The sequence below is a fragment of the Cetorhinus maximus genome, unplaced genomic scaffold, assembly GCF_964194155.1.
Source record: "Cetorhinus maximus unplaced genomic scaffold, sCetMax3.hap1.1 HAP1_SCAFFOLD_3698, whole genome shotgun sequence".
Classification (NCBI taxonomy): Eukaryota; Metazoa; Chordata; class Chondrichthyes; order Lamniformes; family Cetorhinidae; genus Cetorhinus; species Cetorhinus maximus.
Window position 1 is genome coordinate 8,740 of NW_027599604.1, and position 15,330 is coordinate 24,069.

Genomic DNA, 15,330 nt, shown 5'->3' on the forward strand with positions numbered 1-15,330 from the left:
ACACTCACAAACTCACACGCATACACACACATACATATTCACACACACACACATTCACACACACAAACACATGCACACACACACACATTCACACACACAAACACATGCACACACACTTGCACACACACATGCCCAAAAGCCCAAATGCGCACACACAGAGACAAAGAAACACAGATGTACATGCACAGACACACACACACACAGATGCACATACGCACACCCCCACCCCCCGTGCGTGCATGCACACACACACATACACACACACACACACACTCAAACACAGAGTAATGGAGGACAGAAAAAGGAAACTTTTACAACTATGGATAGTAACAGTACAAGAACCACGGAGATGAAAATTAGTTCACATGATTTCCAAAGTCGGAGAAGAAAATGTCCAAAGGTTATTTCCGATGTGAACGATTTCAATCCTGAGTCCAGTGGGAGCTTACTGCACGCAAATTCAATGCCTCGTTTTGGACATGACAACTATGAAAACAAAGTTTTTGGCTGCAAAGTTCATTGGCTGCAAAAGCACATTGGGGATCTCCTGAGTTCGTGAAAGGTGCTAGAGAAATGCAGGACTTCCGGCCTGTAACATTTCACCGGATTACTGTCTGGACTTATAATGGGGTTTTCCAATGTCAACCGTCACGCTGTCATTCCTGCCTCCTACCACTGGTGGCGCTGCAGGGGGCTCCTCCTGGGGGAGAGGAGGAACAGATGAACTTCCATCATTCGGACGTGGCCTCGGGCAGTCGGGGATTGTGGGTAAGGGAGGAGGGGCTGGGGATCTTTGGACAATCCTGACACTCTCGTTCTGTGTCCCACTCTCTCTTCAGGAACAATATTTCTCAATATCAGCTGCCTCGACGCAGGGCAGTGCCCTTTTCTCACAGATGAAATGGAAGTAACGGGTGCAACAGACATCATTCCAGTCACTGGTTCTGAAAATAGCGCAGTCTTCATAATAATAGATTATTCGCTTGACCCTGCTCCCATCGGGTAAAACTGGGAAATGAGGAAATAAAAAATACCGATAAAAATCCAACACATTCCTGTACAGACTCAACAAGTTGCCAGCAGCCCTGTACAAATCCCAAACTAATCCCACTTTCCCGCTCTCTCCCCATAGCCCTGTATCAATCCCCAAACTAATCCCACTGTCCCGCTCTCTCCCCATAGCCCTGCATCAATCCCCAAACTAATCCCACTGTCCCGCTCTCTCCCCATAGCCCTGCATCAATCCCCAAACTAATCCCACTGCCCCGCTCTCTCCCCATAGCCCTGTATCAATCCCAAACTAATCCCACTGTCCCGCTCTCTCCCCATAGCCCTGTATCAACCCCAAACTAATCCCACTGTCCCGCTCTCTCCCCATAGCCCTGTATCAATCCCAAACTAATCCCACTGCCCCACTCTCTCCCCATAGCCCTGTATCAATCCCAAACTAATCCCACTGTCCCACTCTCTCCCCATAGCCCTGTATCAATCCCAAACTAATCCCCTTGTCCTGGTCTCTCTCTCCATGCGACGCTGGGACTCACCTCACTGGGTTCCCATCCACCCATTTCCAGTTTCCTTCACTCTCTCGATCTGTTAATCCGATCCAGTAATCCCCAGGATTGTTCTCGATAGATTTCTTTATGAAATTCTGCAGCAGATACAATGATGGAATGTGTTCAGTTAGTATGACTGCCTTAACTCACACAAACACGCACACACAACTGATACACAAAATGCCCCAAACCCTTTCTCAGGAAATTCTCCCTCATTCCATCTGATTAAATATCGGGAAGACTGAAGCTGTTGTTTTCCGTCTCTGTTCCAAACTCCATTCCTGAGTTACCGACTCCATCCTGGGAACTATCTGAGTCTGAACCAGACTGTTCACAACCCTGGGGTTGTGTTTAACCTGGAGATGGGATTCCCACCCCATATCCACATCGTCACCATGGCGGCCTCTTCCCAACTCCGTAACATCACCCAGAACCACCCCGGTCTCAGCTCATCGACTACTGAAACCCTCGTTCATGTAGTGTAGAGGGAGCATTACTCTTTATCTGACCCCGTGCTATACCTGTCCTGGGATTGTTTGATGGGGACAGTGTGGAGGGAGCTTTACTCTGTATCTAACCCCGTGCTGTACCTGTCCTGGGAGTGTTTGATGGGGACAGTGTAGAGGGAGCTTTACTCTGTATCTAACCCTGTGCTGTACCTGTCCTGGGAGTGTTTGCTGGGGACTGTGTAGAGGGACCTTTACTCTGTACCTAACACCGTGCTGTACCTGTCCTGAGAGTGTTTGATGGGGAGGGTGTAGAGGGAGCTTTACTCTGTATCTAACCTTGTGCTGTACCTGTCCTGGGAGTGTTTGATGGGGACGATGTAGAGGGAGCTTTACTCTGTATCTAACCTTGTGCTGTACCTGTCCTGGGAGTGTTTGATGGGGACAGTGTAGAGGGAGCTTTACTCTGTATCTAACCCTGTGCTGTACCTGTCCTGGGAATGTTTGATGGGGACAGTGTAGAGGGAGCTTTACTCTGTATCTAACCCTGTGCTGTCCCTGTCCTGGGAGTGTTTGATGGGGACAGTGTAGAGTGAGCTTTACTCTGTATCTAACCCTGTGCTGTACCTGTCCTGGGAATGTTTGATGGGGACAGTGTAGAGGGAGCTTTACTCTGTATCTAACCCTGTGCTGTACCTGTCCTGGGAGTGTTTGATGGGGACAGTGTAGAGGGATATTCTCTCTCTATCTCATTCTGACAGATGCGTCTGTCATTCTCACCTGTTCCTGTTCTGTATTTATGATGATGAGGTGTGAACTTAGGGATTCACAATGTACTTTTGCCGAGTTCCACTCCTTGCTCTCCGTTGAGAATTTATAGCAATGATGATTATGAACTTTCCAGCTGTTCGGACAGAGAGACTCTGCAAAATTATACAGACTTAATTCAGAGAAATATATCGGGGCATAAGGAACAGGAGGAGGCCATTCAGCCCCTCTCGAGCCTGATACACAGGAACAGGAGGAGGTCATTCAGCCCCTCTCGAGCCTGGAACAGAGGAACAGGAGGAGGCCATTCAGCCCCTCTCGAGCCTGTTACACAGGAACAGGAGGAGGCCATTCAGCCCCTCTCGAGCATTTTACACCATTCTTTTGGATCTGCTCTGTACCTTAACTCCCTCGGTTCCGTGACCCTCCATCCCCAACAACAATCCCTCAATCTCAGTTTTGACGATTCCCTTTGACCTCCGGCCCCACAGTTTATTTCGGGGGTGGGGGGGAGTGTTCCTGATTTCCGCTCCCCTTTGTGTAAAGTGGTGTTTCCTGATGTCCCCCCTGAACGTCCTGGCTCGAATTTTAACCACCTTCCCCGTTGTTCTCGACTCCCCCTCCCCGGCTCCCCCCACAACCCACCGGATCAGAGGAAATAGTTTCTCCCCATCGACCCAATCAAATCTCTTCATTGCTTTAAACGCCTCGGGTCCGGTCGCCGTGGTTTCACCTGTAGGACTCAGGCTTCGAGCTTGGATGGCCCGCCTGCACCTTATCCAATCCCTTCAATCTGTCGGACAGACCCCACCCCACCGATCGATTCATCCCCTCGCCTGTCCCAAACTCCAGGAGGCAGAGGCCAGGATAGTGCGGCCTTCCCCCGCTTGGAGATTAAGGCCTTGACTGAAGGATGGGGAGGGCGGGGGTGGGGAGACAGGGGGTGGGCGTGGGGGTGGGGAGACAGGGTGTGGGGGTGGGGAGACAGGGTGTGGGGGTGGGGAGACAGGGGGTGGGGGTGTGGAGACAGGGGGTGGGGGTGGGAAGACAGGGGGTGGGGGTGGGGGTGGGGAGACAGCGGGTGGGGGGCGGGGGAGAGAAGGGGTGGGGGTGATCCCAATGGGGCAGAGCGTGGGATGTTGTGGGAGGGGGCAGGAGTATGGCCGGCAGCTCCCACTCTCCTGAACAGATTCGGAGCATTGGGCAGAGCAATCGCGCTGTCTCGGACAATTTCTGGAACGTTCCATTCAGCTCTGTAACGTTCCATGGGGCAACAGCCAAGGTCCGGTTCAGGCGGTCAGCATCACCGCACTCCTTGTTCATCTGTAGAACTGAGAGACAGAGTCAGGGTGAGAGATAGTGTGGGATATATCAGAGTGCTACAGCGAGGGGTGTGGCATATATCAGAGTGTTACAGTGAGGGGTGTGGGATATATCAGAGTGTTACAGTGAGGGGTGTGGGGTATATCAGAGTGCTACAGTGAGGGGTGTGGGGTATATCAGAGTGCTACAGCGAGGGGTGTGGGGTATATCAGAGTGCAACAGTGAGGAGCGTGGGGTATATCAGAGTGTTACAGTAAGGGGTGTGGGATATATCAGGGTGTTACAGTGAGGAGCGTGGGATATAACAGTGTTACAGTGAGGGGTGTGGGTTATATCGGAGTGTTACAGTGAGGGGTGTGGGATATATCAGGGTGTTACAGTGAGGGGTGTGGGATGTTTCAGGGTGTTACAGTGAGAGGTGTGGGATATATCAGAGTGTTACAGTGAGGGGTGTGGGATATATCAGGGTGTTACAGTGAGGGGTTTGGGATATATCAGAGTGTTACAGTGAGGGGTGTGAGATATATCAGGGTGTTACAGTGAGGGGTGTGGGATATATCAGAGTGTTACAGTGAGGGGTGTGAGATATATCAGAGTGTTACAGTGAGGGGTGTGAGATATATCAGAGTGTTACAGTGAGGGGTGTGGGATATATCAGACTGTTACAGTGAGGGGTGTGGGATATATCAGAGTGTTTCAGTGAGGGGTGTGGGGTATTTCGGAGTGTTACAGTGAAGGGTGTGGGATATATCAGAGTGTTACAGTGAGGGGTGTGGGATATATCAGAGTGTTAGAGTGAGGGGTGTGGGATGTATCAGAGTGTTACAGTGAGGGGTGTGGGAAAAATCGGAGTGTTACAGTGAGGGGTGTGGGATATATCGGAGTGTTACAGTGAGGGGTTTGGGATACATCGGAGTGTTACAGTGAGGGGTGTGGGATATATCTGAGTGTTACAGTGAGGGGTGTGGGATGTATCAGTGTTTCAGTGAGGGGTGTGTGATGTATCAGGGTGTTACAGTGAGGGGTGTGGGTTATATCAGAGTGTTACATTGAGGGGTGTGGGATCTATCAGAGTGTTACAGTGAGGGGTGTGGTATATATCAGAATGTTAGAGTGAGGGGTGTGGGATATATCAGAGTGTTACAGTGAGGGGTGTGGGAAAAATCGGAGTGTTACAGTGAGGGGTGTGGGATATATCGGAGTGTTACAGTGAGGGGTTTGGGATATATCGGAGTTTTACAGTGAGGGGTGTGGGATATATCCGAGTGTTACAGTGAGGGGTGTGGGATGTATCAGTGTTTCAGTGAGGGGTGTGGGATATATCAGGGTGTTACAGTGAGGGGTGTGGGTTATATCAGAGTGTTACATTGAGGGGTGTGGGATGTATCAGAGTGTTACAGTGAGGGTTGTGGGATATATCAGAGTGTTACAGTGAGGGGTGTGGGATGTATCAGGGTGTTACAGTGAGGGGTGTGTGGGATATATCAGAGTGTTACAGTGAGGGGTGTGGGATATATCAGAGTGTTACAGTGAGGGGTGTGGGATATATCAGAGTGTTACAGTGAGGGGTGTGGGATGTATCAGAGTGTTACAGTGAGGGGTGTGGGATGTATCAGGGTGTTACAGTGAGGGGTGTGGGATATATCAGAGTGTTACAGTGAGGGGTGTGGGATATATCAGAGTGTTACAGTGAGGGGTGTGGGATGTATCAGAGTGTTACAGTGAGGGGTGTGGGATGTATCGTGGTGTTACAGTGAGATGTTCCTCCCCGTACCGTGGACTGTGAGACCTGTAATAATTGTGAAGTTGCAGATTAAGACAATGAGGCCGACCACGATGAGACGTCTAGATTTTTTTGAGCTTCTTCCTCCAGGTGTTTCCAGTCCAGTTTTATCTGGAATTGAGAAGTGAAGATTGACCCATGTTGAGCAGCCTGTGTAACTGCACGGAACAGACAATGGTGACGTATCTACCTCCCTTATCGAGAGAAACAACAACCACATTTTGCACCACATTTTCCTTTTGTCTGTGACATCTTTTGGTTATCTCCTCCTATCACTGCTTGCTTGTCCCAACAACCCCCTCCCCACACCCCCTTCTTCCCCACGCCCCCCTCCACCGACCCTTAAACCAGCTTATATTTCACCCCTATCCTATTTCTACTAAGTTCTGATGAAGGGTCATGACGACTCGAAACGTCAACTTTGCTCTTCTCCGCCGATGCTGCAAGACCTGCTGAGTTTTTTCAGGTATTTATGTTGTTGTTTTGGATTTCCAGCATCCGCAGTTTTTTGTTTTTATCAACAACCACGTTACTCGTTTATATCCCTCGTTTCACATCCCAGCGCATGGTACAGGACAGTTGTCAAAGAGAATCGAACACCGAGTCACACAGGGAGATATTAGGGACAGGTAACCAAAAGGTCAGTCACAGAGATTGGTATAAGGAGCGTCTTAAAGGAGTGGAGAGAGGGACAGAAAAATGGAGAGACAGACAGAGAGCGGGACCGAGGCAGAGAGCGGGACCGAGGCAGAGAGCGAGTGTTGTAGGGGCTGGAGGCGGTTACAGGGATAGGGAGCATTATAGGGGCTGCAGGAGGTTACAGAGATAGGGAGGGGTGTAGGGGCTGGAGGAGGTTACAGAGATTGGGAGGGGTGTAGAGGCTGGAGGTGGTTACAGAGATAGGGAGGGTTGTAGGAGCTGGAGGAGGTTACAGAGATCGGGAGGAGTGTCGGGTCTGGAGGAGGTTACAGAGATAGGAAGGGGTGTAGGCACTGGAGGAGGTTACAGAGATAGGGAGTGTTGTAGGGGCTGGAGGTGGTTACAGAGATAGGGAGAGGTGTAGGGGGCTGAAGGAGGTTACAGAGATAGGGAGTGTTGTAGGGGCTGGAGGAGGTTACAGAGATAGAGAGTGTTGTAGGGGCTGGAGGCGGTTACAGAGATAGGGAGGGTTGTCGGCTCTGGAGGAGGTTACAGAGATAGGGAGGAGTGTAGGCACTGGAGGAGGTTACAGAGTTAGGGAGGGTTGTAGGGGCTGGAGGAGGTTGCAGGGATAGGGAGGTGAATCACTTCACCACGTCCCTCCCCTCGACTACCCTGAACCATTATGACCTCTGACCCCACACTCCCAGGATGCCTGACCTTTATCCAGGGTCACCTTGGTTCTGCTGCGGACTCCGTGGAGTGAAGTTGACTTGGGCGTAACTTGGTTCCTGTTCACCTACAAGTGTCGGAGAGAGACGGAAAGAGGGAGTGAGAAGGGATGATGAACGTGAGGACAGTTTGGTCAGTACGTGTGACGTAGGTGGGAAGCAGAGGACAACGACAGAGCAACAACACGCACACCGACATGTCAATCAGCTCTGGAGAACGCCAAGATTAACTAGAACATAGCCAGGTGCATCTCAAATGCTTCCTTCACCAGCTCCAGGCAGATGACATGTAACTTACTCCTCCAACAAGTGCAACACAAAACGAGCAGGCATGGAAACCGAGGAACAACAGGCACATAGATACGGTGCGATCGTCACGTGGCTGAGGTCCAACAGAAATGCAGCTAAAATGCAACGGACGTGCGATTGTGGTGCAAGCTAACTGCAATTGAGATGTAACACACACGGAACTAAGCAGCACGTGACACACTACAGTACAACAGGGACAGGACTCATGCTTAACTGTGACGTAACTACGATGCAATGGAAACGTAACTCAGATGTAAATGACAGGGAAGAGACGTGTCGCTCAGTTGTGTTAGGAAGAGGGTATTCGATTTTCAAACAGAGATTAGCAGATCCATAATTAAGGTCTAACAGATACATAACTAAGGTGTAACAAACAGAGAGGAGTTGGATCAGGTACGATATTGACTCAGGTGTAACTTAAGATGAAACTAAAAGAATCAAGGTCTACCTAATGCCTCATGTACAACACACCTGAGAAACAACTAAAGTGCAGCAGGTTGGGCACAAATCAGTATCTTACGACTGACATACGATATCTGTAACTGACCTGTTGTACGGACCTTAGTTGTCCCTGAGGCAGGAAGAAGATTCAGCTCCGCGTACAAGATCTCCGGATCGTCTGGAAAAGGGAAGAGAAACTATACAATGGATGAGAGTTAGATACAGAGTAAAGCTCCCTCTACACCGTCCACATCAAACACTCCCAGGACAGATACAGCACGGGGTTAGATACAGAGTAAAGCTCCCTCTACACCGTCCCCATCAAACACTTCCAGGACAGGTACAGCACGGGGTTAGATACAGAGTAAAGCTCCCTCTACACTGTCCCCATCAAACACTCCCAGGACAGGGACAGCACAGGGTTAGATACAGAGTAAAGCTCCCTCTACACCGTCCCCATCAAACACTCCCAGGACAGGTACAGCACGGGGTTAGATACAGAATAAAGCTCCCTCTACACTGTCCCCATCAAACACTCCTAGGACAGGTACAGCACGGGGTTAGATACAGAGTAATACTCCCTCTACACTGTCCCCATCAAATACTCCCAGGACAAGTACAGCACGGGGTTAGATACAGAGTAAATCTCCCTCTATACTGTCCCCATCAAACACTCCCAGGACAGGTACAGCACGGGGTTAGATACAGAGCAAAACTCCCTCTACACAGTCCCCATCAAACACTCCCAGGACAGGTACAGCACGGGGTTAGATACAGAGTAAAGCTCCCTCTACACTGTCCCCATCAAACACTCCCAGGACAAATACAGCTCGGGGTTAGGTACAGAGTAAAGCTCCCTCTACACTACATGAACGATGGTTTCCACAGTCGATGAACTGAGACCGGGGTGGTTCTCGGCGATGTTACGGAGTTGGGAAGAGGCCGTCTTGGTGATGATGCGGATATGGGGTGGGAATCGCATCTCCAGATTAAACACAACCCCAGGGTTGTGAACTGTCTGGTTCAGACTCAGAGAGTTCCCAGGATGGAGTCGGTAACTTGGGAATGGAGTTTGGAACAGAGACGGAAAACAACAGCTTCAGTCTTCCTGATATTTAATCAGAGGGAATGAGGGAGAATTTCCTGAGTTTGGGGCATTTTGTGTATCAGTTGTGTGTGTGTGTGAGAGTGAGTGAGTGTGTCCGTGTGTGTGTGTGTCTGTCTGTGTCAGTGTGAATTAAGGACGTAAAACTAACTGTTCACACCCCATCATTGTATCCGCTGCAGAATTTCATAAAGATATCTGTCGAGAACACTCATGGGGATTACTGGATCGGACTAACAGATCGAGAGAGTGAAGGAAACTGGAAACGGGTGGATGGGAGCCCAGTGAGGTGAGTCCCAGCGTCGCATGGAGAGAGAGAGAGCGGGACAGGATGATTAGTTGGGATTGATACAGGGCTATGGGGTGAGAGCGGGACAGTGGGATTAGTTTGGGATTTGTACAGGGCTATGGGGAGAGAGTGGGGCAGTGGGATTAGTTTTGGATTGATACAGGGCTATGGGGAGAGAGCGGGACAGTGGGATTAGTTTGGGATTGATACAGGGACATGGGGGGAGAGCGGGGCAATGGGATTAGTTTGGGGATTGATACAGGGCTATGGGGAGAGAGCGGGACAGTGGGATTAGTTTGGGATTGATACAGGGCTATGGGGAGAGAGCGGGACAGTGGGATTAGTTTGGGGATTGATACAGGGCTATGGGGAGAGAGCGGGGCAATGGGATTAGTTTGGGATTGATACAGGGCTATGGGGAAAGAGCGGGACAGTGGGATTAGTTTGGGGATTGATACAGGGCTATGGGGAAAGAGCGGGACAGTGGGATTAGTTGGGGATTGGTACAGGGCTATGGGGAGAGAGCGGGACAGTGGGATTAGTTTGGGGATTGATACAGGGCTATGGGGTGAGAGCGGGACAGTGGGATTAGTTGGGGATTGATACAGGGCTATGGGGAGAGCGCGGGGCAATGGGATTAGTTTGGGGATTGATACAGGGATATGGGGTGAGAGCGGGACAGTGGGATTAGTTGGGGATTTGTACAGGGCTATGGGGAGAGAGCGGGGCAATGGGATTAGTTTGGGGATTGATACAGGGCTTTGGGGAAAGAGCGGGACAGTGGGATTAGTTTGGGGATTGATACAGGGCTATGGGGAGAGAGCGGGACAGTGGGATTAGTTGGGGATTGATACAGGGCTATGGGGAAAGAGCGGGACAGTGGGATTAGTTTGGGATTGATACAGGGCTTTGGGGAAAGAGCGGGACAGTGGGATTAGTTGGGGATTTGTACAGGGCTATGGGGGGAATGACAGTGTGATGGTTGACATTGGAAAACCCCATTATAAATGCAGGCTGGAATCTGACGAAATGTTACAGGAGAGAAGCGCTGCATTTCACTAGCACCTTTCACTAATTCAGGAGATCCCCAATGTACTTTTGCAGCCAATGAAGCAACTCCTTAGAATGTTTTCATAGTTGTCATGTCAGAAAAGAGGCATTCAATTTGCATGCAGTAAGCTCTCACTGTACTCGGGACTGAACCCGGTCACATCGGAAATACCCTTTGGACTTTTTCTTCTCAGACTCTGGAAATCATGTGAACTCATTTTCATCTCCGTGGTTCTTGTACTGTTACTATCCATAGTTGTAAAATTTTCCTTTGTCTATCTTCCATTACTGTATCGTTGTGAGAGTGTGTGTGTGTGTGTGTGTGTGTGTGTATGCGTATGTGTGTCTGTGTATGTGTGCATCTGTGTGTGTGTGTGTGTGTGTGTGTGAGAGAGAGTGTATGTGGGTGCATGTTTTTTTGTGTGTTTGTATGTGTATGTATTTTTGTATGTATATGTTTGTGTGTGTATGTCTGTGTGTCTGTGTGTTTGTGTGTGTGAGTGTTTGCTTGTGTGAGTGTGTGAGTGTCTGTATGTGTCCACGTGTGAGTGTGTGTGTGGGTGTTTGTGTGAATGCCTGTGTATATGTTGTGTGTGTCTGTGTGTGAGTGTATGTGTTGTGTACATGTGGTGTGTGAGTTGTGTGAGTGCGAGTGAGAGTGTGACATTGTGAACATTCCCGCCCCGGGTTTTAAATGTAAATAAACGAGCCCGAGTAGATCATAATCTGAGTTTGCTGTGAGTGATTAGTAAAGCGGATCAGACACACTGAGGGTTTGGGAAAACACACCACAACATACTTCACAAAGAATTCAAAACACCTTCTGCATACGCACAGTTGGTGAGAGACAGAAGTACAGTTTGTCTTTCCCTTTCCTGTCTAGAATAGTTCATTCTGAGGAACCTACCAACTCAGACATGTGTACAAGATCTCCAACTTTGTAATACTGCTCCTAACTTCTCAATTCCTTCATACACCAACCTACGCACTTTTGCTGTGACCAATCCCTTAGGTGTGTTCGGTGTCCTGACATTTACCCAGAAAGTGCCCACAACGAGCTGGAAAACACAATTGCTTCTTTTACCGATTAACTGAAATCTGTGTCCCTCTCTTCCTCGCTCCTTCCCCCAGTGGGTCAGTTTCTCCCTCTCTATTCACGTTGTTGCTATCCCTTTCATCCCGTGAGCTATAACTTTGCTCACAAGCCTGTTGTGTGGCACTGTATCGAATGCCTTCTGGAAGTCCATGTACACTACATCTACAGTGGTACCCTCATAGACCCTCTCTGTTGCCTCATCAATAAAACTCCAGCAAGTTCATTAAACAGTATTTTCCCAGAACACATCCGTGCTGGTTTTCCTTAATTCACCTGCATTTGTCCTTGTGACAATTTAATTTTCTCCTGGATTATTGTTTCCAGAAGCTTCCTCACCGTCAAGGTTAAACTAACTGGCTTGTAGTTGCTGGGTTTATCTTTTCACCCTGTGTTGAGCAAGGTGGTAACGCAATTCTCCAGTCCTCTGGAACAACCCCAGAGTAATATTTTTAGAGATTGTGCCCATGTAGTCTGCTCTGGAGCATAAATGGTTAACAGGTGTGATATGCTCATATATGACATAGATGATGATATATCAACAACCTCAATCAGTCATGAGTTAGACTCTTGAAAGAGAGAGAGGGATTGGAAACATGCCTAGGTGTAATGTGCCTACTCTGTAACCTGTTCACAAGTCGCAATAGTAAACAACTGTTGTGCAGATACCAAAGCGAATCTACAGGGTGCCCAATAGCCAAGTCCCATGCCTAGAGGCCAAGATGGAAGGACCATTATATAACATGGTGGCAGCCGTGGAGACATTGATGCATGAGACACATGGTTGCCCTCGAAGGAACCTCAGGGTGACAACAGCTCGATAGCAGCTTGTAACACATTGATGGAAGACGGAAGAACACTGGAGGGAGGTAAGGATGACCATCCCTGGTTAGCAGTCCCTACCCCTTCCTGGTCCATTTAACTGCCCCGAGTGCCTGCAGAGAGGCCAGCAGTGGGAGTTATGGAAACATCATTGTCTCCAGTATTGAGCAGCGTCAGGCCTTCACGTGAAAGAGCAGAAGCTTCAGGTCAGGACCTTTCTGTATGCAGTAGGTCCAGTGGCAGATGGCGTTGTCAAAGGGCAGAGGAGTCGACAGCGGGTTTGAGCCTATTTCTAACACCTTTGACACTCACTTAAGCCCGAAGCGAAACTTAGTAATTCAATGAACACATTCTAACCAGCCCTCGTAGCAACCTGGGGAATCGTTTGGATAATTCCAAGCCGACCTATACAGTCAGGTGAGTCTTTTCCAGAAACAGGGATTGATGAGCGAATCCGTGATCACAGAGTCGTGAGTGTCCAGGATGAAAAACCCTCCAACATTCTGCAGAAGAAAGATGATCTTATTTCAGATCAAGCGTTCCAGTGTGCGAGGCGAGGTTGTAAAACATCAAGATCACAAAACAACGATAACTTCAACAACAACTTCAACCTTGAAAAACACCAACAAATTCAACAACAACCCCATCATCGTTGGTGCTTTTCAAATTCAACAACCCCAACATTGGAAAGCACCCACAATTTCAACAACAACCCCAACATTGAGAAGCACCAACAAATTCAACATCAACATTGTAAAACACCAACAAATTCAACAACAACCTCAACATTGAGAAACACCAACAAATTCAACAACAACCTCGACATTGAGAAACACCAACAAATTCAACAACAACCTCAACATTGAGAAACACCAACAAATTCAACAACAACCTCAACATTGAGAAACACCAACAAATTCAACAACAACCTCAACATTGAGAAACACCAACAAATTCAACAACAACCTCAACATTGAGAAACACCAACAAATTCAACAACAACCTCAACATTGAGAAACACGAACAACCTCAATAACCTCAACATTGAAAACACCAAATTCAATAACAACCTCAATATAGAAAACACCAACAAATTCAACAACCCCCTGCCCGCTCTGTGAGACCACGCCCCCTGCCCACTCTGTCACACTGCCCCCTTCCCGCTCTGTGCTACCCCGCCCCCTTGCCGCTCTGTGTAACCCCGCCCCCTGCCCTCTACCAATAACCCCGCCCCCTGCCCGCTCTGTATTAGCCCGCCCCCTGCCTCCTGCCCGCCCTGTATCACCCAACCCCCTGCGAACTCTGTGTAACCCCGCCTCCTGCGCGCGCTGTCTGACCCCGCCCCCTGCGCGCTCGAGCGGAGCCGGCAGTTGAAGGGAATCGCAAGAGGAGCCGGGTGAACAGGGGTGACTGAGGGAGTCGGTGAGGCAGGAACGAGGTGATCCTGTGAGTGCGGCCGGGGCAGCATTTACTACTCTTATTACTGATCGTTTTTAATGTCTTATTTTGTGATTCATCGTTTGTAAGGACCATATTCTGTAACAGCGAGGAGCAGGGAAGAAGGGCCCGAGAGTAATTGATATTATTTGATATTAAGTATCTTCCAAAAGGTTTAATTTAATTTAAAGGGGTCAGTCATGGCAGGAGAGCTCAAAGCCGTGGTGTGCTCATCCTGCTCTATGTGGGAAGCCGGACACGTTTCCAGTGCCCGGGACCAGCCTGTGTGCGGGAAGTGTCTCCAGCTGCAGCTCCTGGAAGCCGGGAATTTGGAGCTGGAGCGGCGGCTGGGGACACGGTGGAGCATCCGCGAGGTGGAGAGTATCGTGGATAGGGACGTATAGAGAGGTGGTCACACCGCAGGCTCCATGGTTTGTGTCTGAGGGGGTCTCTCTCCTCCGTTCCTGTCCTGTCTGCTTCTCTCTCTCTCTCAGATGTGTCTCAGTCTTTCCTCAGACTCGATGTCAGGGTGAAAACTTCCTCAAAACTATTTCTGCCTCTTGGATCCATTTCACAAAGACACTTCCCCTGAGATCAGAATGAGAGGCTGGTTGTACTGACTCCAGGGGCAGCAGTTCCTCTCTCTCAATCTCTCTCACCATCTCTCTCTCTGTCTCCCTCTCTCTCAATCTCTCTCACCATCTCTCTCTCTGTCTCCCTCTCTCTCAATCTCTCTCACCATCTCTCTCTCTGTCTCCCTCTCTCTCAATCTCTCTCACCATCTCTCTCTCTGTCTCCCTCTCTCTCAATCTCTCTCACCATCTCTCTCTCTGTCTCCCTCTCTCTCAATCTCTCTCACCATCTCTCTCTCTGTCTCCCTCTCTCTCAATCTCTCTCACCATCTCTCTCTCTGTCTCCCTCTCTCTCAATCTCTCTCATCATCTCGCTCTCTGTCTCCCTCTCTCAATGTCTCTCACCATCACTGCCTCTGTCTCCCTCTCTCTCAATCTCTCTCACCACCTCTCTCTCTCTGTCCCCCTCTTTCTGTCTCTCTCACCATCTTTCTCTCTGTCTCCCTCTCTCTCAATCTCTCTGTCACCTTCTCTCTCTCTGTCTCTCTCTCAATCTATCTCACCACCTCTCTCTCTCTTTCTCTTACACTCTCCAGATCTCTGCATCTCTCTTTATTAATCTCTTTCACCATCTCTATCTCCCCATCTCTTTCTCTGTCTGACTGTCTCTCTCTTTTTCATTCCTTTTGTCTCTCTCTGTCTCTCGGTTTCTGTGTAATTTTCATTCTCTTTCTGTCTCTCTCTCTCTCTCTCGCCCTCACTCTGTCCCACCAATGGTCCCCCAAACCCTCAGTCTCTCTCTCACCATCGCTCTCTCCCTCTCTCTCAATCTCATTCACCATCCCTCTCTCTGTCTCTCAGCTTCAATGTCTGTCACCGTCTCACACTATGTCTCTCTCTCTGTCTCTCTCTCTCTGTCTCACTCCCAGTCTCTCTCACCATCTCTCTCTGTCTCTCTCACTTGCA

The 15,330-nt window shown here is 49.2% G+C and overlaps 1 pseudogene; it reads right to left on the bottom strand.

The window, feature by feature from the left end:
* Positions 1-835: 835 nt before the first annotated feature.
* Positions 836-10,694, bottom strand: LOC144678147 (C-type lectin domain family 17, member A-like; annotated as a pseudogene).
* Between the last annotated feature and the right edge of the window lie 4,636 nt (positions 10,695-15,330).